Source organism: Struthio camelus, chromosome 5, assembly GCF_040807025.1.
Source record: "Struthio camelus isolate bStrCam1 chromosome 5, bStrCam1.hap1, whole genome shotgun sequence".
Lineage (NCBI taxonomy): Eukaryota > Metazoa > Chordata > Aves > Struthioniformes > Struthionidae > Struthio > Struthio camelus.
This window is the reverse complement of record NC_090946.1, coordinates 50236676-50261220: the sequence shown is the minus strand read 5'-3', so window position 1 is coordinate 50261220 and position 24545 is coordinate 50236676. Positions and strand designations below refer to the sequence as shown.

At 37.0% G+C, this 24545-nt stretch overlaps 1 long non-coding RNA gene across 1 annotated transcript; it reads left to right on the top strand.

Moving 5' to 3' along the window:
- LOC138067492 (uncharacterized) lies at nucleotides 1-15115 on the top strand. Its single transcript, XR_011141558.1, has 4 exons — nucleotides 1-155; nucleotides 7926-8002; nucleotides 10472-10625; nucleotides 11763-15115. It is a non-coding gene; the product is annotated as an uncharacterized lncRNA (long non-coding RNA).
- Nucleotides 15116-24545: the final 9430 nt, after the last annotated feature.

Here is a 24545-nt window from a genome sequence, read left to right as displayed (position 1 = left end):
AGGGAGGCGGCGGAGGCAGGCCCGGGCGGGGGCCGCCGCGCGCTCCCCCTCGGCGCTCCTTGTTGCTGCGGGGAGCAGAGGTTGGCGCCTGCCGCTAGCAGCAATAAAACGGTTTTAACGCGTTGCTTTGAAGGCGTTTGAAACGGCTGAGCGAGGTGTGTGCGAGCCCCGTGTTAGCTGCCTGCCCCGCGGCCGCTGGGCTCCGGGCGGGGGGCCGTCACCGCGGCCGAGCCGCGCTGCAGCCCCGGGCGGGGGGCGCAGCGGCTCCGCCGGGCTCTGGAAGCCACCGCGGCCCTGAGGCGCCCCGAGCCGCCCTGGCAGGGGCCGGGGCCGGGCCGGGGGGCACAGCTGCCCTGGCCTGTGCCCTTGTCGCCGCGGGCATGGGGAGGGGAGCTCCGTGCGTGTCCCCCCGGGGCCTGTGGCCGGGCGCCCTGCGGGGACCCTGGCTGAAAAGGCCCGCCTCACGAAATTTCCACCTGCAGAGCCGGGGTGTGGTTTTGCGGGCCAAATATCCAATGTACTCCTGTTACTCGAGTCAGTTTTCCGAACAACCCCATCACGCATACGATACATGTCACTATATCACTATAGGTTTGTAGACTGAATCAACAAAAAGTTTATACAGAAGTCCGGTCTCTGGACCGAGGCGTTAAGTGTTTCTGCCAGGTCACAGAGAAAGGTGTGGGTTACTTCTGCTGGTGAAGCGATGTCGTTAGGTGAGCTCTAGGAGCGCTCCGCCACCAAAGGAGAACGCTGCTGGGGGTTTCGTGGCTGTGCTTTGAGCAGCGGTCTGAGGGCCCGCAGTTGGGATGGTGATTTCCAAGGTCCTGCCTGTTCAAAATGGGGAGATTGAAGAAACTGCTGCCGGGCCGTTGGTTGCTCGCCCTGCTGGCTTTTGCTGCGCGGGGTCGGCTGGGCGAGCACAGGGTCTCGCAGAGAGCCTCCCACCCACGCTGCTCAGTGTACGAATCTGCAGTGCCCCCGATCACGTCTGCCCGCCGACCTGTAAGTTGCAGTGGCCAGGAGCTGTGATTCATGAATCCCGTTGGATTTTAGTTGCAGTGACCAGTACAGCTAACATAAAGGCTTTGTTCCTCCGAGCTGGGATGAAGGGTGTGCTTTATGCGTTGTGAGTGCTAACTCATCAGCGCTGTGTAACGTGATATTATACAACACAATCTAACAATCTCTACCAATCAGTCCTCGTGCAAGACTCTGAAATATAAGTTCCTCGCAAACAAACTGTTCAGTCTAAGGATCCCAGGAAGAGAGAAGATAGAGGAGAAAAAAAATAAGAAAAAAAATATTCTAAGAAACAACATCTTATTTATAATGATAAATGTGCCCAAATAAGTTCTGCAAGGCCTAGTGAGACAAATACGGTACTTAAGATTTTTTATAGATGGTGAAACAATTTGGAAGATCCCATTTTCCTTTTTTAGTTTAGATAATTTGTACAGAAAGTCACTGAAACTTGTAAAATAGGAGTTTGTAATTATAGATAGATATGAGATGGTAATACCTCCTTAAATACACTTTGAAAAGTTACAAACTGAGGTTCAGCATAAAATTTATTTGGTAAGTGGTTGTGAAGAAGAGGTCACCGTAACATGGATTTTTCTGTATAGGAATGATTATGAAAAATCAGGTGTTTTAAAAAAATAAATCCTCAGTTCCTGCTTTGGCCGTCGCTGGGATTACTTACAGGACAGTTTGAGTTTCTCCTAGTTTAATGTTCATGATTTAATACCTAATTCTTAGCCTTTTCTGCTCTTCAAAACATGTTAGATGGTCTGAACAGGTTACTTGGATGTGAAGTTCTGATAAAAGAGCAGGGATTTTGGTAGGGTGTTGTCCTTTTTGTCCCTTTTTTTCTTTTTTTCTTTTTTTTTTTTTGGTTAATGGAGGCCTGTTCTGAATTAAAGCTGTAAATCCAGGGGACTTTTAGCTGCGGTATTTTAGCTGAGATTACTAAATTAAATGAAGCAATACTGCGTAGTAAAATGAGCTGATAGGAAATAACCACAGCTCTGAAGAACTATATAAAAAAAAAGCAGAACAAAGGTATTTTGATTTATTGCAAAAACTTGAGTTATTATTTTATCATACATCACCTGTATCTTTGCTTTTATAGAAAAAGACATAAATGTGTTTTTACTTTTGATTATGACAAGAAGGAATAATTGAACTAGTAGTTGTGAACATTTAAAAGATGCTAGTTTAAAGTGCTTAGCAACAGTACATGGAAAGTCTAAAAATCACGTACATAAGTTATTCTGCTTCTTCAGAAAATGGAGAACCTATAAAATCAGTAGCTCTAATCAGGCAGCTTTATAACACAAATTCAAACACTTGTAAAGCTCTGTTCTAAGCAGTGTATTGTTAGAAGATCTGAGAAGGAAAATAATTCTCAAGTCCCCTGCTTTCGCAAAGGTCCATTATTATTAATCTACTCTGATACAATGCTGCTGGTTTTCAGCTGACAGTTCCATTGCATTCAGTTTTACAGCTTTGAAAAAACAAATCTCCGGTTACAATCGATTCAGACGTTCTGTTTGAGGCAGAAGCTACATATGACACTGCAGGACCAAAGTCTCCTCGTTTGCTGTGAAGGACGGGACCTTTTTACTTCCACTGGTGAAGACATCAGTAGTTATTATCAAATGTAAAATAAGTGGGATTTGGCTCACAGAATTTGTGAAGCGTGCCAAAACTGAATTAATGAAGTGGGTTTCAAAACAAATGATATAATTTAGCCCCCAAAAGTGCTGGTTTCAAATTATTTTAAATGTATTCAGTGAGTAAATCTGTTCACTCTGACTCACCTGATGAGCTCTGGTGTACTGTCACCACTCTTAAAAGGTTCTGCCACGTGGCAGTGGACAAAAGACAGTGCGTCATCTCTCAGGTTGAACGCCCCAAGACATTCTGCTATGCTCCTGCACAGCTGAAACGATAAAATTCATCTAAGCTGCCTTTCTTCTCAGAGAAGTACTGGCTACTTTGTGCAGAAAGGCAACAATGGCTCAGTGCTTCTTTCTCATCCTTTTCTGCCTGGAAAGTTGAGAATAGTAATAATGAATTAATATAACTGGAGGAACCTGTCAGAGGATTAAAAAAGCAATGCAGTATCCCTAATGACCTGGAATAGTTAATTATGTTCTCTCATAAATGAGTTCCAAAAATAACTTACTATCACTAAGTTATTCTGAGAAACAGTCACTTTAGCATACCTGAGCTGCAGTGCCTATTAGAAAAGGGCCAATTATCCAATGATTGGCAGTTAAAGGTGAGCTGCTGAAGTTCTTAATTAAAAGAAGATTTTCCTATTATAATCCGCAATAAGTAACAGAATACTGCATATATGGAGTAGACATAACATGAGAAGAATATTTCCATTTTAAAACTAAGATTTTGAAAATCACCTCCTCCTTCATCTGCCTTGCCAAGTCCAAAACTACGACGTTATGGTTTTCGTTGGTGTAGTTGGCAACGTGCCATTATTGCCCCTCATTAAGGTATACCTCTCCAACTCTGCTGCAGTCAAAGGAGTTTCTCTTGTGTAACAGGTGGCAGAATTTTCACTGCTGCTAACACCCAAAGCTGTTCATGCAACACAGAAAAATGTTTTTAGATTATAAAGGAGAACACTTTTGTCTTGTAAATTAAGAAACTTTCTGTGGAGCTCCTTTAGCTGCCTGTCACTGACAACTTTCCCAAATTTTCACTCAATTCACAGCAGACGGTATTACACACTCTTCCTTGAGATATCCTGAAATTAAATTTTCGAGAAACAACTTCTGCTTTTGCAAGCATGAGATGTATTGACATACTACTAAAAGCTGAATGAAAGGAATTTCTCAGAAGGCATATCTCCCCATTCAGGTATACAAGGACTCAAGTTTATTTAGTCCGTGTTTCAAGCTCACCAGATTCAAGCAGGTTTGCTCTGAATGCTATATAGCCAGGCTAACAGCATATTATGCTTAAGCTAATATGACCTGCTAAGATTAGCCCAAACACCTCGTCGCACCGTTCACCTCATTCTAGACAGAAGAAGGCATACAGTGACTGCAGGTCTATCTGCAGCCATTCACACAGATACGGCCTTGGTGATCTGTGGTGTACAGGAAGGATGACTTACCTGGTCTGTGGGCTTCCTTCTCTTAAGCGCTCTATTAAAAATATATAGAGGTAACCCTATAATTCAAGAAAAGGGTTGTCATTTTCATAGGTGATTTATCTTGTTTCTGCAGAGTATGAAATCCAGTAGCTTTACTTATTCCTGTATTTGACATTCAAGAAGGCTCTCAGACCCGTATTTTTTTCCCACTACAATAGACAGAGAATTTAGCCCTACGATAGCACCATCTATGTTCTTGACTAATAGGCAATGGTCCTATATGATGCCAGCTTTTCTAAGCTTTTGATGGATTCCTTCATTTTCATCAATTGATCTACCTGTCTTCAATGAGTCAAATGAATAAAATCAGCCTATATTGAAAATCTTATGAGGTCACAGTTTCATCAAAATGACTGGTGTGGTCATTTTCCAGCAACACTAGCACAAGCTAAATTTAATATTCACTGGCAGCTGAAGACTTTTTTTTTTCACTTGATCAATTTTCAGTGTTCAAAGTTTTTATTTTATTAGTAAAAGCAGCAGCAACAATTATGACCAAGAGACAGTCAAGTGTGACTGGCAAAATTCTTCACTTACCTTTTTTTCTGTTCTGCTTTATCTGTGGGATTTTAATGTATTTTTGCCCAAATTAAGTCCTTCAGTACTTTCAGTTAAAAAAAAATGTCTGAGTACCTCTGGCTCACCAAAAAGCCTGTAGTACCAGAGGAGTTTCAATTCTCTCTCTCTCTCTCTCTCTATATATATATAGTGTGTGTGTGTGTGTGTGCGTACACACATATTTAAATTTCACTATTTTGATTGAAGTGGAGCTATTTTTGATTGACAAGTTAAGCATGAATGTTATATTTATGGGTTAAAGACCCTTTTATATCCTCCTGGAAAGAAAAATGGGTTTTTAGAAATAAACATTTCCATTTTAAGATTGCACAAGATTTTTAAACACAAATATGAGACCCTCGTCTAATATGATGAAATAGACACAGATGTAGATCAGAGATGAGTTTCTTGTAAACAAATAGAAATCCAAGCCCCAATATTATCTAGCATGACTTGTTTCCTATGAAGTTATATTACCTGCCAATGAAGAGTCAGTAGGCAATTTTTGAAGCATTTCTGTATGTTAGAATAAAATAGTGAGATAAGTAAGTATTTTTACAGAGCCACAGAAGTTTAGAGAAACAGCCTTTAAAGGAAGGAGTCAGAAAATTGAAGTGATGCAATGAAAGTCTATAAAGGAACTATAATATCCTATTGTGATGGTATATAATTTGCGATCAGTTACTAAATGGCAGTTCCTCACTGATTAAGGACATCTGAATATGTAAAAATGGTTGAATGGTTGAGTAATCAAACAGCAGCTTATTTGGCCCGTTTGTTACTCTGCAAAAATCTTCTTGTAGCATGAAATGTGAAATGCGTTGCTTTAAGTAATAAAAATGTCTGTTTTCTCTGTATTCCACTGTTCCTATCCTGTTCAATTTTGCCAGTACAAATAACGTTAATATATTTAGTAATCAAAACACTTTTTAACTGCATCACATTTAATAGTATTTTCATCTCACAATCAGATTATTCCAGGGACAATTAACCTCTTAAGTATGGAGATGTTTTGACCTAATTAACAAAGCAGGCAAGCTTAAATTTGAGTGGCACAGAGAAAACATTTTATCGCTGCAAAAACACACACACACAAAACAACTCCCAGTGAACTTTATTGCATCATGCATAGTATAAGCTACTGACATAATATGGCTCTGATTTTGAGACCTGAAGGAAGGGTGGCTGTGACAGTGCCCTTTAAAATAACACTGAAGTGTCAGCTCTCTTGTCAACATCATGCTCTAATCAGTGCAGGCTTTTTTGTTGCAGGGTCTTCCACCTTATAATTGACCCTGACATATGCTATTCACTCTACCCCTTGGCTTTGGACATATAATTCCTGTCATGGTCAATTATTAGGTGATAGAGCCTGCAACCACAGTGACTGTTGCTTAAAATCATCCTACCCAGAAAGGCCTGAAGTGACCAAATTCAAATCTAACTGGAGGGGAAGGGAGGATGTAGTCTTTGATAAAACTAATACTCTTTTTGCTTCTATATAGAAAAATGTCAATTTCCATCAGCCTATATATTACTGAGACAAATGGTGACAGTGCTATTTCTGAAACAGGTTAAGGAAAAGTACAAAAGCCGTTACCAAACTCCACTTACTCTGAAATGAGGAAATTGTCTGTACGAGCATACAGTATGCGTAATTAGATTACACTGCATTTGAAAGGCAGATGAGAATTTGAGAGTGACAAGTGGGCAAGTGCTATAAATAAGGGCATGTTACTTCCTTTCTAACACTTCTTTGTCTGTATGCTTTCTTCTGTGTTGTTTAAGCTTTGAAGTAGAGAAATAGTCTGAAAGACACTTCTGGGTACTATAACGATAACAACTGTTTTAAAAAAAACCTTTTCTGGTTGACCCATTGGTTCTATAATACCTGGTCTCCGATCTTAGTATAAGCATTATGATTTAAAAAAAACATACAGTTTTGCAGATTTAAAACAGAATAAAAACAAGTAATTTTTCCACTTGTGGAAAATGGCAATAGCATTACAGCATCATTGCACTCTAGCAGTGAGAACTGAGACAAGCGCAGAAGTTTGATATCCATCTGCAGAGATTTACTTGAAAGGCCAAGTTATGAACCACTTCACAGGTTCTGTGGCCTTAGTCCCCTATGCAGTTAATCCAGAGGGAGAGCAATCCCCATTTCTGGCTGTATGGGCATTAATTTCACTTTCCCAATTATCATTGTCTGTTTTTTTGTAGAAGCTGGGATGAACTGTAATAATCTATATTCCTTTGAATCACAAATTATCATCTAGAGGTATCTGCCACTGATTTGTTTGTCCATTGACAACTTACTTAATTCTCTTGTACCTCAGCAACCCAACTCGGAAATAATTCTTAAAAGACCTTTGCAAATCTGCTGAATTTTACAGGTAATTCAATATATTGTATTCTGAAAAATGTGATTTGGTGATATTTTATTATATATCTTAGCCTGAACAGACAAAGCTTTAATTAACATTCATACAATTATCTGTATCTTTTAAAATCCCCTCTGTACAGTTTGTCTTAATGACATATACATAGCATAGCAATCCCAGTAAATACCAAGCATATGTAATGCAAGTGCTTTTAATTTAAACCGTACCACTGATTAATAAACTTTTAGGTGGAGTGTTCTGAAACTATTATATGTGTTTTGTTGTACAATTTCTATTTTTCAATTGTCCTAACAGCTGAACCCCTCTTCCTGCTCACGTATGCAGTCCTGCATATATCCGGGAGCTGCTACTCCAGCAACTGCTGTTACTGCAAGTACTATCCAAACCAGTCAACTTTGGAAACCACTAATTTAGCTGAAGATTTTGAAAACATATGGCTAATTTTACTGGAATGCGTAAGCCAACTCAAGTATTTCCAAGACAGAGACTTACAGTTACTGAACCTACTAATATACGCAAATATAAATTTTTCCTCACTTTCAGAATAAAAAAAAGTGCTGTTCCTAACACATGTGCTTTTTATCTGCTCTGCACATATCATGTGGCATTACATCCTAAGCATTATTTTGCATCAGAGTCATACTGCAGTCTATGAAGCAAGGAGAATAACTCCTGGCTATTTTATGGTTTGAAACATGATCAAATACACTAACAGGGCTCTATTAAGTACTCATTTCAATATCTATAATGTATTTTTAAAATATTTCATCTCTATACAGGTCTCATCCTCTAAATAAGTGGAGCATCTCTATTGCACTTAAGAAGCAGAGGCAGTAAAGCCCAAAAATATAAAAAGGTACCAGCAATCTGAATCTCGGAATTTTATTCTCTGTTTGGTCAATAACTTGTTGCGTGGTCCTTCAAGCAGCTTCGGCTGCTCTTTGTTTTAGCTTCTCTATCTGGGCATAATTACACTTTGCAGAGTATTTTGAGATTTATAGGGTTTTACAACTGTGTAAGTTATGAAATATCATTGTAAAAATTACAGAAAAAAGAATCCTTCTGAAATCTTTTAACTCTCAGTTCCTCCAAGGATCCGTCCCTGACATTTAGATTATGGCAAGCAAGGTAAATACTTTACGTCTGATGAATAAATTGTAGATTAGCTTATTTTTAATGTTTGTATGCAGCTTCTTTTGGAAAAGTGCACAAGGATATCACAAACGTTTAAATCTCACCACGGCAACTGATTTTTCTGTGCTCTATCAATAACATACTTGCAGAACTGCCAGATGGGGAGAGAAACCACAGAGTGAGAAATTAATGGTCAGGTCTGTAATACAATAAGGAAAGATCAAATATCAGATTCATGATTTAAAAAAACCATATTTTGACTAACTTTAAACATTTAACCTACTTCTTAAATAAAAGCTTTGTATTGATCTGTCTGCAAAAATGACAAAAGAAAAAGGTGAAAAAAATAATATAGCTAAAGCTGACACAAATCCTAACCAAATGCAATTAATACTGAATATAAAAATGGTAAATATTTGGATGATGAATCTTGTGGCAGTAAGGGAGTCAGAAGGTCAGCAAGAGCTTTGCAGTAAAGATTTCTAATAGGGTCTATCCAGTCTCTCCTTCAATTATGGAGAAGATTGGTAAAAAAAAACAGAGCTTTGAAAATTTTGATTCTGCCAGGCTTCTCTGTACAGAACAGCATTAAAAACAAACATTTAAAGACAGCAAACTTGCAAAACCTCAGTGCATTTTTTAACCCATTTTCAGGCAGCATTAGATCAACAGCAGAAATAATTGCTGTCAGTTTGTACTTTTTGACCAATAATTCTCTGTATTTCCTGCAAGAAACTTGAGTGATGCAAATGACCTTATTTTTACAGCATGCTTTTATTAAATAGTTTATTATTTTGGCAGACTAATAAAGATTTTGGTATTTGCTTTTATTTGCAATAATATTACCACCACATAAAAAAGGATTTTATGTTCTTTTTGAGGAACAAGGAGGATAAAAGTGTTGATGGATAGTGCAACTAAGGCATCAGCAATGAGCTGGAAATGAGACACATAAATATGAAAGCAGAGCTAAGAAAATAGAACTGCACCCTTGGCCTTTCTTAAAAGAACACGCACATGCCACGGTTCATTCATACAGTTACAGAAACTCCTTTTGTTTTCAGTGAATCAGTGAAAATATGCAAAGACTAAAATATTATTAAGATTCTCATTTTTTTGGCACATTTCTATAATTTGTGTAATCATGAAATGTTGCAAAAGATTTAGAGAAATGATTTATGATGAAGATGATTTTTTTTAATGTGTATTTTTTTAAAGTAGAAAATTTGTCCGTTTTTCTAGTTATTTCTTAACCAGAGGTGGTAAAATGATATAAATTTTCAATTTTCCTTTTTGTTGCCCCCAAACAGACCTAATATTCTTCAAAGACTGAAGAGCAGTAACCTAATAGTCAGATTGGATAATCACACACAAATTTTTAAAACAGGACTATCAGTGCTCTAATGAGGAAAAGTCTAGATAGCATGTCATAGAATTAAACTTATCTTGAATGGGGGAATTATTTCATATAAAAAAGTATAACTACAGTGCTCACTCTCCAATAATCGGAGCTGCCTCAACAGTCAGTGGTGTTGGATGCTAAGGGTATTCAGCAGCGCAGAAGAGTTGCTCAGTATCTTTTATGACATGAACCTTAATTTCTTAAGGTAAGAAGCATATTTATTCAAACAAATAATTATATTTGCCTTAGAAATAATGGCACTTTGACTTAATTGAGGGTGCGTAAGATCTGAATTTTATATCTAGTCATCCCTCAAAAAGACAGCCGATGTAGAGAAGTTTGAATGGAGCAAGCACCACATGAAACGAGGTCAACAGGCAAACAGAAATTCACCTGTCTGGAAATTGTGTGTTACCTTTGTAATATCTAAAAGGCAATCAGTAAGTAGGAATCATGAAGTATGACTTTCGTAGAGAACTAGATCTAGCAATTAATTATATGTCACGGCTTAAAAATCAGAAAACTGCTTATGCCCATTGCCAGTCATTCACTCCCTGTCAGTAGTAGTTCACATCTTTCCTGGGATGGCATCCAACCATAGTGGCGTCTAAAATATAGCAGGCTATATTGTTACAGTTGGAGGTGAAATCGAAAGTTGCACCAAACAGAAGTGACAAATTCACATTGCTCAGTGTTGCCTAGCAATAAGAGATGAGTTTATTATGAACGCTGACTCTCTCCATCGCAAAGGGGCTTTGTATCTGCGCTGAAATGCCACTATTCTTGCAGACAAGGGGTAAAAATGGAGTGGGCAGAAAGAAGAAAAGCACTCGTAGCAGTTGTGAGTCCCTTCCGAACTCCAGGGTTCCTCGCTGTCCCTCAGCCACAGCTCAGGAAGGGAAAGGCAGAGGCTGCCCCCAGCTGAACTCTCGACATCAGCCAGGTAGCTGGTCACTCATCTGAATCTTCTTTACTAGTGCCATTTCATTAGTAGTGCCATTTCAGCTCAGAACCTGTAGATGCAAAAATACTTTGCTGAATGTTTGCTACTCACTAGTTGTTTCTGTTGTGCAGAGCTTTCCGTTTGGTTCAGTTCTTTTTATTTTTTTTGAGGGAAAGGGACTAGACTTCAGGGAGCTTTTCTCTCCTCAGGCGCCTTGCTGTTTTTCCTTTTAACTGTTGGTTATCTGGGACCACATTTGCTTCTATCTTGGACATTGGACTGGCCTAACTGTTGAGATAGATAGACAGGACTTTGAAGAGATATCTAGGTATTCCTGAAAGGCTACCCACTCACATTTTTAGGCACCTAGTCACTTTCAAAAATCCCCGCAATAGCTCCTATTTAAAGGAACTCCAATAACTGATCTAATTCTGTGCTTTTATGCCATCTGCATTTTTGACAACTGAATATTTTTGACAGCTTGGTCCATTGTGCCCAGTGTTCACATCAGAGTTTTCTGTCTCTCCTTCTCTCTCTCTCTTTCTCCCTCTCTTTTTAAAATGACTTAACTATGCATATAATAAGAAAATACATTATGCTACTTGTTATGCTTTAGACATTGGGGTTTAAAGTGGTCTTGAAGTGGCAAAAATATACAAGATGCCGCATTTATAGTATATATAGTATTTATATTATAATAATGACAAAGCCAGCAAATACTATGTAAGGAAGCAACATCTCATACATCAAAGGTATAAAATAGTTGGGATTATAAGAATCTTTAGAAACAAAAAAACAAACTAAGGATTAATTTTAGAGAAGCTAGAGTTAAGTAAAATAGGATAAAGTCTAGATATAATCTATGTTCAACTTACCCTTTTTTATATTTATGAAGTGGTTTGTTGTAATGTTAATGTAAAATAATCCTTTCAGCAAAATTTTTCACCTAGCCACATTATTTGACTCTGTAAGAGTTTAAAAGTATATTTTTTATGTTTTATGTGCAAAATTGAGCTATTAATTCAAATTCCCATTTACTCAAAAATTTTGCCCATTCAAGTACAAATATGAGGTACTTAGATTTTGTAGATGTTGTGGTAGAACCCATTAGTAACTTTGGTCCTTTCTTTATTTCAGATTCAACGTGTTGCAAACAAGCATATTCCACCTGTTACAACAATCTGGCATATTACTTTCTTGATACGTGATGATACAATACCTCTCAGGTTTGCTGAGTAGCAAAGAGAAATGTAAGCAAATGAAAAGGTTTTCCACTTTCACAGGTTTTTGCTGCTTAGGGTTCTGTTTGTCTGAGAACCGTATGAATAGAAGCCATATTTTATAGTATTTCTTTAACCTCTGCCATCTGGTGTAGGTTAGTTTTTCCACTGCCAACGTTTCCTAGAGGCCTCAATACCAAAATGTTTAATTTCTAAGTAAACGTTTGGACTTTATAAATCCAGTTTAAAAAAATAAGGCATTGTTTTATTTAACTGTGTATTACATTTACCTCTAGTGATGACATTAATAAACACACAGACAAGTGTTTGGGTTTAAAGGCTTCTGGCCACAACTTTATTTCCTAAAGCAGAGCTCCAAGTCACCTAACATCTTTAATCACTGAGTCATGCTCAGCTATCGCAAAGGCACTTGAATATCCCCTGCTGGCCCAAAGCCTGAAGTTACGTCAAGAAATTTGCACCACCATAGCCAAACCCTTCCAAATCAAGCATAGTGTCAGGCAGATAATACTAACCCCAGCCAAAGCCAAAGCCAAAGCCTTAGCAGCTCTAAATTTTATATGTTAACTAAAATTGCTTCACTGCAACAATAGAGGATTGCTCATACAAACAATTTGGACAGGTAAGTAAATGATAAATAAAAACAAGAAATGCTGTAACCATGTCTTTAGGAACTACTTCATTTGTTACCTGAGGGGAAAAAAAAACCCTCAAAATGTATCAGGATCCTGCTGCCACGAGGGGAAAAGCTTTTCTAAATGTGCCAAAGCATAATGTTGCATTTCGTATTAGCCAGCAAATTCACAAATCTCAATTTGTAAATATGCAATAGTGTTGATTGTCCCAAGCTGATCTTTTGTCAGAATGAAAGCCTGAAAAAAAAAACTTATGCCTGCTAAGAACAAGCAGGCATACACAGTTCATCTTAATCATCATTCTTCAGAGTCAGATAGCCACCAAGGAAATGACATTTGGATAATATGGATGTATAGACAATAAATAATAAAGGAGAACATTTAAAGGTGTGTATAAGCATGATCTGAAGGGCAAAGAAATAGAAAAGAACTATTTTGTTACTTCCTTCTGATTTAGAAGAAGACCTGAAAAAGCCTTAGGAACTCCTATTTCTTTCCATGCCCACCTGGGTAAAAATACTTTTTTGTGTTTATCCCTAAATTCTGAAATATCGGTGATGATAGTTTGGTTTTCCATCTTCTGAAGACTTTCTGAAAATGTTTCAGAAAGGTTTTTTTGACATACTCTGATTCTTTTAATGAAAATTCCACAGAAGGTCTTTACTTCTGATTGTTTATTCAGGTTTAAATTAAACAAGTGTTAATAAAACAAAGAAATTAAATAATCTAATTAACAAGAGCTTCTTTTCTGAGGGCTGAGCTGTCATGCAAAAGTTATATTCATTTAATTGAATTAATTTAGAATTTATCTAGTTTAATCAGTGTAAATCGATAATGAAGATTCATTTGTTGAATTTGAATATGTAACTGATATAATAACTCTCCTGGGGCATCTGCTGGACAGTGTGGATGAAAAGATGCCATATTACCCTTCAGCCGGTCTGGGACATGGAATTCTTTATTACTTTGCATGGCCACTAATTGCAGTTACTTTAATATCCTCAGTTATAAACAACAGCATTTGAGGCCTGGACGTCCTCTCTCTGCTATGGAGGCAGTGATCTCTGGTGCCTGGATAGACAACTAGTGGTAATTAAATTGTCCCAGTGCGAATCATCAGCACTCATAAATCAGTACCCACCACACAGTCTGTTTAGTCATCAGTTAAACTTGTTTACTTTAATATAGTCATATTCTAACACTAGTTTACTTTGAGATCATTCACATTTTTCATTGTGCTCCTTAAAACTTCTATTGTTGAGGTGGCACGAGAGCTTAGACATGACCTAGAAGTTCTTCCACCTCAGTATTTCCTATAACCCACTGGTTAGCAAGCCTGGAGAGGCTATGCTCATGTTTGTGTTGGGCCTGGACTTTGGCTCCTTTCCCAGCATATCTTACCAGTTTGTTCACTATTCCATTCATTTTTGATTTTCAATAAATGCCAATCTAGGTATCCTATCACCAGCTAAGTATCCTAACTATTGGAATAGAGTGGGACACACGATGCTGGTTTCTGTCCATCTTTTATCTGCCCCCTTCTGCCACAATTTTTTCTCTAAGCCTTTGGTCAATGTAACTGAGGTTGACAAAGGGTTGGGGAACTCAACTTTCTCACAGTTTTTGTGAAAATAAACACCTATGCAGGAAGTAAAAAATCCAAAGTCAGAGCTCCAGTGAGGAGACTAGAGTTAGTTTGGTAGCTAGGTATTTTTGGCCAGCCGCTAACTACAAAGTGCAGAACCCCCCACAACACTTGGATGCTGTTTGCCACATCAGTAGTAAAAGGATATGGGAAGAAGCTGGGAATAATTATCATGAGGTTATATGGTTATGTGGTTATATCTTTTGCAATTTCTATTTTAAACCTGGGTGCTAAATTGCTCCTAACACAACTCCTTCCAGAAGAGATTGGAGGGGCTGTAAGAACTTGACCTTGTTCAGAGTTCTAACTTCCTTCTCTATATTTCTTACTTAATAGAAACCTTTGTAACATAAATGCTATTCTTCAATTTTGTCTGCAGCCAGTCTTGCCTGCCAAATTTGAACTAAGGCTTTCATTTAACAGCAGAGCGCCAATTTAGGTACTGAAATGTTTAGCATTGTGATGCCATTGTGATGCCCTCAGCATTCTCATTTGCATTGTAATCAAACTAATGAGAAAAAAACTCTTTATCTTTAAATTCTATGTAGAAGTAAATTTACTGGCAGATACTAAGTGGTATAGTCCATTGAAGTGAGTGGATTTATGTTAGGAATAAATTGGGTCCGTGCAAATGAAAGGTTCCCCTTTCACAATTATCCACTGATTTAGATTATTGTGTTTGCTGAATATCCAGCTCCTTATCTAATGATTACTGTTTTTTGTAAATAGTATAAGCACCTGGATACACACAAGCACATATCATGTAAAGGTTGCCTATTTTCATCAGGTGGTTTATGCAAGGAGAACGAGAAGAGCTACATATACTGACCATATACAAACACATAACATATATTGATTAAGGGACAATGAATAATGCATACTCTCCGGAGCTGCGGCAGAAGTTTCATCCAAAGGCCGTTGTGTACTGTGCAGAGTTTTGCTTGTGAGATAATAAACAGACAAATTCTCAGACACTGAAAGTGTATTTTTCTTTAATATGAATTTTTAAGCAGGTTTTTTGGCATGCAGTTTGTTTGTGCTGTGCTTGAGGTTGTTTATGGCATTAGTGGTTTGTGTGTTTGTGCATGTTTGCATTCTGTCTGTTTATGAAGTATTTCACTGGTATCCTTACGCAGCATGTGGTCGAAGACTATTTTTGATAGCATGTGTAGTCGTCGTGCACTTTGCTGAAAGGCATTTAAATTAAGGTAGGTTAAACACTGCTTCTCTGCAGTTACATAAAGGGAGACTTGCACGTTTTACTTCTCTCTACAGAAGTTAGATACAGAAAATACCTATGCAGTTTTTGAAATGAAAATGCAAGTGTTAGTAATTTTTCCGATAATCATGGCAGTTTGGTATGTTTGAGTCTCATAAACACAGGCCAACTCTATTAATAACTGGAACATTAGTATGTTTTTATCATCCTAGATGTCAAAAATAATTAACTGATGACTCATTATAGTATAATGATTCCAGGTGTATAAATCATTTTTGAAGTGAACCACATAAGCAAAAACAAACCTCTAACAGGGACAATTTAGTCTTTAACTGACAGCTGTATGTAAACGATGCTTTCAGATTCAGTCTCATGCATCTGCAGAGATGCTCACAATACCACCTCTGGGCTGTGTTTTGTGTGATATTAAGTATACTATGCATACTATAAGATCAGGCCCACAGGCAGAGTTGTGAAATTAATCTGCAAATTAAACTGGGCTTTGAGAGGTGGTTAATACATTTCTTGGTGTTGTGAAAGTATAGGTTGTTCAGCATGCATCTAACAAGATATTACAGGAATACTATTTGCAAAAGATGTAGATGCTGAGCTGCTTTAGACACTTACAGGCACAAGCTCAGTAAGGATTTTGCGAATGCTACAGAATAAAATATTGCTGTTTTATTTGGATACTTAACTGCTACTTTAAGAACACAGTTCTGCCCTGTGAATCTTGCCCTAAAGTTCAAAAAACTCCAGGTTTTCTGCTTCTACAAAAATTACTGTGAGTCTCCATAATACTTGGAGACCTGAAGACTTGGAGTTGACCAGTGCTAAGCGCCTTTGAAAATCCCGCTTGTAAAATGTTCAGTAAGCGCTGAGAATAGTACTTCTAACAGACATTATACTCTGTTTCAGCTCCAATTTTCTTGGGAGTATTTTCATACAAATATACCTCTCCTCTTCCTGCCAGAAGAGTATTAGAATTTCCTGATACTTCTTTTACATTGCTCAAATGTACATTTATGAGAACTTAAAATGCATTTCCTTAAGACTACATCTTTGAATCTAAGAATCTAACTTAATGAATATCAGTATAATCATTTTTTTTAATTGTGTCCACAGCTTGGTATCTAATTTTGAACATAAAATATCGTACTTCTTTATCACTTATAACACCATGCTGTGCTATACAGTTATAGTTGTTTTTTATGCAGAGTGCTCTAGTAGTGAGACCTTTGTTTAACAACAATTATTTAAGTGACTTTAAGTGAATAAGAAAGAAGATAGAGAGCTAAAGGTGGAACTTAGACCCTCTAGCTACTCCTATTTGTAACAAGCCATACCTGTGTAACTCCTGAGAAGCCTAAATTCAATCCATAGAAAATAACATTTCTGTGCCTTAAGACACAGGATCCATTCATACAGAAATGAGAAACAAAATGTGTACAGAAATAAACTTTACGTCTTATGACAGTAGCAGCAGGTTCATAGTGTCAGGAAGAAAAAAAATGATGAAAGGAAGCCAAGCCTGACAAACGGAATTGTGGCTCATCTGAATGTTGTTGAACTTGGTCTCTCTAACAAAACAGTAGTGTATTTATTTTTTTCATGAAATAGTAATTTACAGTTATGAAAAGGAAAATTATAAAAGTGCCTACCATCAGAGCAGACTAGTTTTAAAATAAATGTGCATGCACTACATAAATTCAGAGGTCTACGCACCTATACAAGTATTCTTAACTATTTTTAATTATGAGCAGAGAGAAGCATTTCAGTAAAACCTAAATGATGACGTGAAGGACTGAATTTTACAGTATTTTATTATAGAAATGTATATCCAAGCAAAATCAATGTAAAAATCCAGACAACCACTACATAAGGAGTACTATATTTTTATGTTTAATGTAGAATATTTTATCTCTCTCTCTCTATACATATATCTGTATATCCATATATCTATCTGTATATATATCCTATCTATACATAGGATTGATCTTCCAGTTTTTGTTCTTGTATAAATCAGGAGTAATTCCACTAAAGTCAATGTTTAAAATGTTGTAAGAGAGGTAATCATCAAGTCCATTACATATAGTAAACACATATTAACATTTAAGAGATGAGCCAAGACAATACTTCAACTATTCATGTTGGACTCTGTCCAAATACTGGCTCACATGCTAAACAGTCAGAAGTACAGTATTTTGATAATATTCTTCAGCAGATATATTTTTATATTGTAAAGAAGACCTATGTGACTTGGGTGTTACTGAAAATGGAATTTAGATCTTAAGTTACTTAAAAGTTGTCAACATTTTAGCTCTGATATCTTCCATTTTGTGTTTCCAGGATAGTGAGACTATTGCTAAAAGAACAATTTAACTTCTGTGAAAGTTCAGCAGATCTTTTGGGACTTACAGAGTACAAGAAGTCAGCCAGTGTTCAAGTGAGCATGATATCAACAAACCTCTAGAAAGCATTTTTAAACCCCTAGAAAGTATTTTTGATTGTGCAAAAGATATTACAATTATTGTCTGAAACTTTGCTTTTAATATACAAAAGCATCCCAGGGGACTCAAAATATGTTCAGCTTCATTATGTTTATTGACTTCAGACATCATTACCCACTAAAAGTCACTTCAGCTCCAGGTGTGACTATTTGCTATTAAGAAATCAAGCTGCTAGTTAATTATCCACTTTAAAAATAAAGTTTCTGACTTTAAAATGAAAGCAGAAGGACACTTTTCATGACATTTCCAATGAATTTGAACTTCTTGATTCAAATGAGATTCGAGAAACTTGCTTTTTCTCTTGGAATTGGGTCAGAGTCTTTCTAGCCTCAATAGAATTGGCATCCTTTCTCCAAATTGAAATATGCCAGCCGTAGTACTTTTTCAGTAATATACTTATCATGCAGAAAATCGTTGATAAAGCCACATTGCAACATTTGTGTTACAGACTTCCGTGAACCTGCAAGGTTATGTGACTGTGAGTAAGCCCTTCTGCCACTTGGTGTTATTAAGACTTCAGAAAGCTTGACCGTGACACAGACTTCTTTTTCCCACAAAGGCTCGACATTTTTTTATGCTACGTTTTTCTGAAGAAGTCTTTGTTTGAAGAAGCTGGGCAGGGTAAAGCTGGCAGACTGGAATACTGCCCTGATGTGTTGTGACAGACATGTAATCTGCCATTTGACCACTGGTTCACACATCAGTGTTAATGTGAATGTGACACCTCTCAGCATACTGTTAATCATGCATTACTCTTCTGTCTAAAATCTCGAGATGTGGAGTAGACTTTTATTCTTTTCAGAAGACTACATAAAAAATTTAGTGAAATGAAAATTTACAGCCACAAATGCAAACTGATTGACAGCTGCAAATCATAGTCACAGAAACATTGATATATACATATTTATAGATCCTTAGATTTTAAAACTAAAAAGGATCATTAGAGCATTCTGCTTAATCTAATGCATTCCCATTCCAAACATGCAAGGAGTCAAATGTATAGTCACGTGTCAAGTGTGAACAAACCTGGAGGATGGCATTCCACCATCCAGACATGAGACCAATTCAGCTTTCTTTTCTTTACTAACATTTTTTTCTCTCTTGGGTTTTGTTTCCTTTTCTCCTGGTGTTTCATCACCAAAGTGCCCAGGAGTTCATCTGCTTTCATTCAACTGAAATGCATGTACCAGATGGTGCAAATAGCCCAGTATATTTCAATCCTGTATCCGTGTCAAAAAACAGGCAGACTGCTGCAGTTCTTGGTTGCTGCACCTCATGGTATCAAAGGCTGGTTTAGAAGAGTGACACTGCTTGACAGTGAATAAGATTTTTCAGGTCTGGCAGGGAAATTGCTTTGGAAGCTAAAATCCTGCTTCTACTCTGTAGGAGCTGCTTTTCATGATTAATTAATCATGTTTACGCTAATCTACAAAGGATGTAAAGAAATACAAAATACAGTTACAGAAATGTGTCTAGTTAGGATACTTTACAGTAACCGTTTCATGACCATTCCTGAATATTACCTACTTATTTGTTAGAATTATAATAGAAGTTGACCTCAAACTGAAAGGAAAGGTATATATTGTACTTAGCACATTTTTACTGGAAGACCACTGCAATCAGCTTTTCTTATATGAGCAGCCTAAACCACTGATCTCTTTAGGTCAATGAAGTTTCAAAATATCTTCAGGGTTAGGGAGTGAGGTATATTTTGAAGGTCACTAGCTGCTTTTATCTGATAACAGCTGCTTAGAATTCAACCACAAGTCTTGTCAAAATATTTCCATCGTAAAGCATTGCATTTGCAAAAGCCGTAGCACTAGAAAAATGATATGAAGCTTAGAAGAGTGAAGAATTATGTTTTACTTGGAAAAAGGGGATTGAAGATAGTAATTGTAAGCTGTCTGGGGCAAGGGCTGTTATTTTTTCTGTTGGCATGGACTGCTAGGTACTATGACAACGATACAGAACACAAGGAAGTGTTATGGCTTCCTATTCTTTCTTCTGGCATCTTCTTCATCCCACAAAGAAGAACAGAAGACTCGTCTATAATACATTTGGACAGCAGTGCAGCGCTTTCTCAGCCTATCCCTCTGTCAAAACTGCAAGAGCATGGGTCTCTTTAAAACCCAGACAAAGTATTCCTCTGCCTTTTTCAGGGTTACTTGTGCATTTTTTGATCTTCGCCTTGTTTACAAGCTAGGATATGAGAATCATCTACTAGGGCAATCTACTTGACTAATATTAGTGATCTGTGGGATGATTTATTAGTGGCCCGGCAAGGGACATGAAGCATTCTTTTACTTGTTTAGTCTCCCTGTTAAGTTTTAAAGCTTTTTACTCTGATTTTTCTTTTGTTGAAAATTCATCATCATTAGGATTTCCCACACAAAGTTTTTATCAATCACCACCGAAGGGATAGAAATATCTTGTGGAAGGCTATGTTCCTTCTTGAACAAAGAATTTCAGAACAAAACAGAAGGCCACAGAAATGTCCACAAAAGACAAGAACTGCCTCATAAGGAATTGTTACAGAATTATCTGCGCATTTATTTTTTATGGGTATAACTATGCCATATATATGGATATGCTTGTTTACAAATGTGTTTATGCACCTCTATTTGTATAGAAGCTCCAATTGGTCTTCAGTCTTGAAAGTGTAGGTGATTCTTTTCATGTTCATAAAGGAGTATGATTTTAAGCAGAGATGATACTGAAAAGAATTGTTTATTTATCTAAAGTCAACTAATAGATTAAGTAAGAATGAACAAACAGGCTATAGCAGCAGTTCACATGTACCAAAAAGTGTAAAAACAAGGCAAGAGAGAAATGTTATTTAGTACAATAGATAGGAATGCCATTAAAACAAGCGGGATGTAGGTAATAAAAAAAAGTTTAGACTGACTGGAGAGTGAACTAGCTGCACTAAGCTACAGTATAATCTCTACAGGAAAGTATTAGCAGTCCAGTTGCTTGAGATTTTTAAAAGGCCAAAGCAACAGCAAAATGTATGATGGGGAAGAAACTTGAATTGGCAGGTAGATGGATTAGCTGACCTATTAGTTCTTTTCTATTGCAAACTTCTATGATTTTATGTGGGGAAAATTCCTTTTCAACCCACGCTGGCAATCTGTTTATGTTCTGAAGTATGATGATTGACAGCCCTTTTAACTTTTAACCTAGAGAATGTCTCGGCAAGTGTTATTCCTACATATAAATGTCTAATGCTTTTAATAAAAAAATAAAAAGTCTCTCAATTAGGGGACTGTATCCATGTGCAATGCAGAATGGAGATCACAACAGAGTCTGAGGTGTTATAGCGGCATGGGCAGCACTCCCACTCAGGAAGGATGGGGCGCTGAGAAGGAAAAGGGAGCATTTGGGGCTTAAAGACTAGAGAGACAGTGGAGACAAATAAGAGAGAAGTTGAGAAACACAGTAAGGAAGAAAGGTATAATTTTTGTGGAAAAGGGGGAATAGGAAAGAAAAGAATAGAGAGAAGTGGGAAGGTGGAAATGGCTAAAAACAGATAAACAAGATAGGGAGAGCTAAATTATGGAACAGAAGAACAAGAAGAGCAATTACTGATGAGCCCCCTGTTATTATAGTTCCACAGTACCTCCTATATATAAATATGTTTACTCTTGGCTCATCCATGTGTATCCCTAAATTTTTTTAAACAATGTGGTACTTATTAAGTACTACTGAAGTACAATACATGGATCTCTGTAGTAAACTGCACATATTGCAATTAAAATCCAGCTTATCCATATTTCTTGTGGCTGAAAGTAAAGCCCACCAAAAGACAGACCATTGTAAGAAAACTTTGTACCCAAACACAACGCAGTGCCACCTTCTGACAGTCTCTCCTGAATTTTGCCCTGAATTAGGGGACTGGAGATGGATTTATAAATAAGGAAGCATCACAAGAGAAATACTGAAGATATGAGAAACCAGAAAAATTTAGCGTATTTAAATAGTATTACCATAACAGTTCTTCACAGTTTATGCCATTAAACTAAAGCCCACCGTATAAAAAGACAAACTTATGAAGCATAAAAGTAAAAATTATTGCAAAGATTTCCAATTACTCAAACGTATCTTTGCAATGTTACTTTTTCTGACTTAAAGAAGTTGCTGAAGCATCAACTTCATTTCTGTTGAGGGCTGTAAAAAAGATTGAAGCCAGGGCCTGAAATATGAACAAACAATGCATCTAAGTTAGTGCCCCATGGAATATTTTAAAATTATTTAACACAAATCATCTCAGTGTCAACAACTCATCACAGATAAACTATCTAATTAACAGAAGCCATCATAGTATTTGAGAACTCAGTCTTGGCTCAGTTGATATACCAGAAGGGCACTCCTTGATAAGCAAAAATTATAAAGGAAGGTTTAAAAAACACTGCTGCCTGAAGTAGATTCTTTTTGGTTTTAAATTAACCCTCTACTCGTTTTTCTTGAATTTCTCTGCGATAACAAACACAATTTGACTACACATTCTTAGGTATATTCCATGCTAAGAACATGGTCTATTTTATGATGCAATATTTTTTCAGCAAGTCTGCCATGGATTTGATACCATGCCAAAATGACAGCTCAGTTTAAAAAAGTGTCCCTAACTTTCGTAACCACTTCTGGGATAGTTGTATCCCACTTCTTAAAATAGCAAAGGTTGTCAAAATCTTGAGGGTATAAAACTTCACTACAAAACAATTCGGGCATCAAAATGTTGGCTGGTTGTTGCAGCACCAAATTTCCCACTCAGTGGAATCCAGGTACTTAATTTCCCTATGTGAAGACCGTGGGGAAAGAAAGCCAACAACCAGATCCATAGAAACATTACGTAAAGGTAGCTAAAATAGCTCATGGGAAATACTGAAAAGAGAGGTCTCGTAAGTCACTAAGGCTTGAGATTTATGTGTCTAGATTGCAGGGACACAATTCCGTATATTAAGATTAATCACCCTAAGCCTTCTCCTGAAAGGATTTTTTATCACAGAGGAAATGTGAAGTAACACTAGGTAGTAGTGAAGGGCCATCTCCCTTCCACCCCTTCCCAACCAGCTTGCTTGCAACAGTACTCACCTAGAATGTGGCAGGAGTGGGTTCAATCACCTCTTCTGCCTAATGGGGATTTGAAGCTGTTTCTTTCAGATAAATGTAGCTGCGCAGCTATATGACAGTCTGGAGCACTCCCTCATGCTCCCTTGTGAGACAATGCTCCTCATATGGAGTGATTAAACTCATTACATCAGAGAGAGAAGGAGAGATATCATGTCTTGAAAGTGCCAGTGGTAAAATGCCAGTGTACAAGGAGCAGTACAAGACTATGTCACTCACATCCAAATATAAGCTTTTATTTTTTGGGCTCTGAATTGTGTGTAGAGCATTGTTGGCCCTCTGCGTGCAGTGAATTTTACTCTGTGAATATAATTAAAGAGAATCAGCCTGTGTCTTACATAATTGTTTTAGTTTGCTCACGAATGTTACTCCATTCCTCCAGCGAGCAATTTAAATTTAAATTTCCTTCCTACTTGGCTATAATCTTTCCCTGCAGGCCACTGTGTTATCCAGTAGGAAATAGATATAAATTAGAAACTCTTTTTCAGCTGAATTTATAACTATACTTGGATAGTCAGCTAGGTTGGATTTTGGTTCTTTCAGGGAACTGCTGGATGTCTGTAAAAGTCTGAGTAACACAGTAAGTAGCATTGAATATGTGACATATTAATGCACATGTGACTTGTAAATATAGAAATTGTATCTCATATCAGAGCAAAAAAGGTGACCTGTAGGAGCTCTGTAATATGAAGATAACAAAAAAGGATCACTAGACTGAAGAGGTTTCCTGAGAAAATATTTAGAATTGAGAATTTTCTCTGAGCTAGAACAGATCACACTGTTGATCTGTGCAACATGCACATCAAGTTGTCCAAGATGACAATTTATCCCTAGTCGTTATACCATTCCTAGAGCATTCTAAAATTTGAACAAAGCATATCAGACACCATTTTATTAAATAGAGATGCTGCATTTCCTCAAGTCTTTTAGAAAGGATAAAAATGAGTGATGAAAAAATAATAATTTACATACATTGCTCGCAATGTATTACTATATATTGGGAAAATAGATTTTAAACTGGAAAAAAGGTTTTAAACTTTGATCTGTTTAAGATTTAGTGTAAGATTTATGGAGGCATTTAGGCACCTAAATCAACTACCTACATTAAAAATCTGAGCTGTAGCTTAAAAAAAACCCAAGAAAATAAACAGGAATATGCACATATGCTAATAACAGTAAGAAAACTTATCTCCATTTCTTTACCAAAACACTTCATAATCCAAAATTTGCAGTGGACTAGTGTGAAAATGGGATATTTTCAACTAGAAATATTTGAAAGTATGTTCCCATCTTTCTTTGACAATTTTGAAGGCTAGAAATTTTTAAATAGATCTATTTTAGTTCATTAATTAAAAATTGTTACTCAGCTTCAATCCTGTCTAGCCTGACAGAGATATTGAAATAAACTCTGAAAAGAAGAATAATGAGTCATAATGATCATTTCAATGATGTCAACATGTCAATGAATAAAATGTAGAGGAATTTGTTTATCTAACTTTTCTTTCAGCTGACTGTACAGTACAGATGATGTTATTTTAGTACA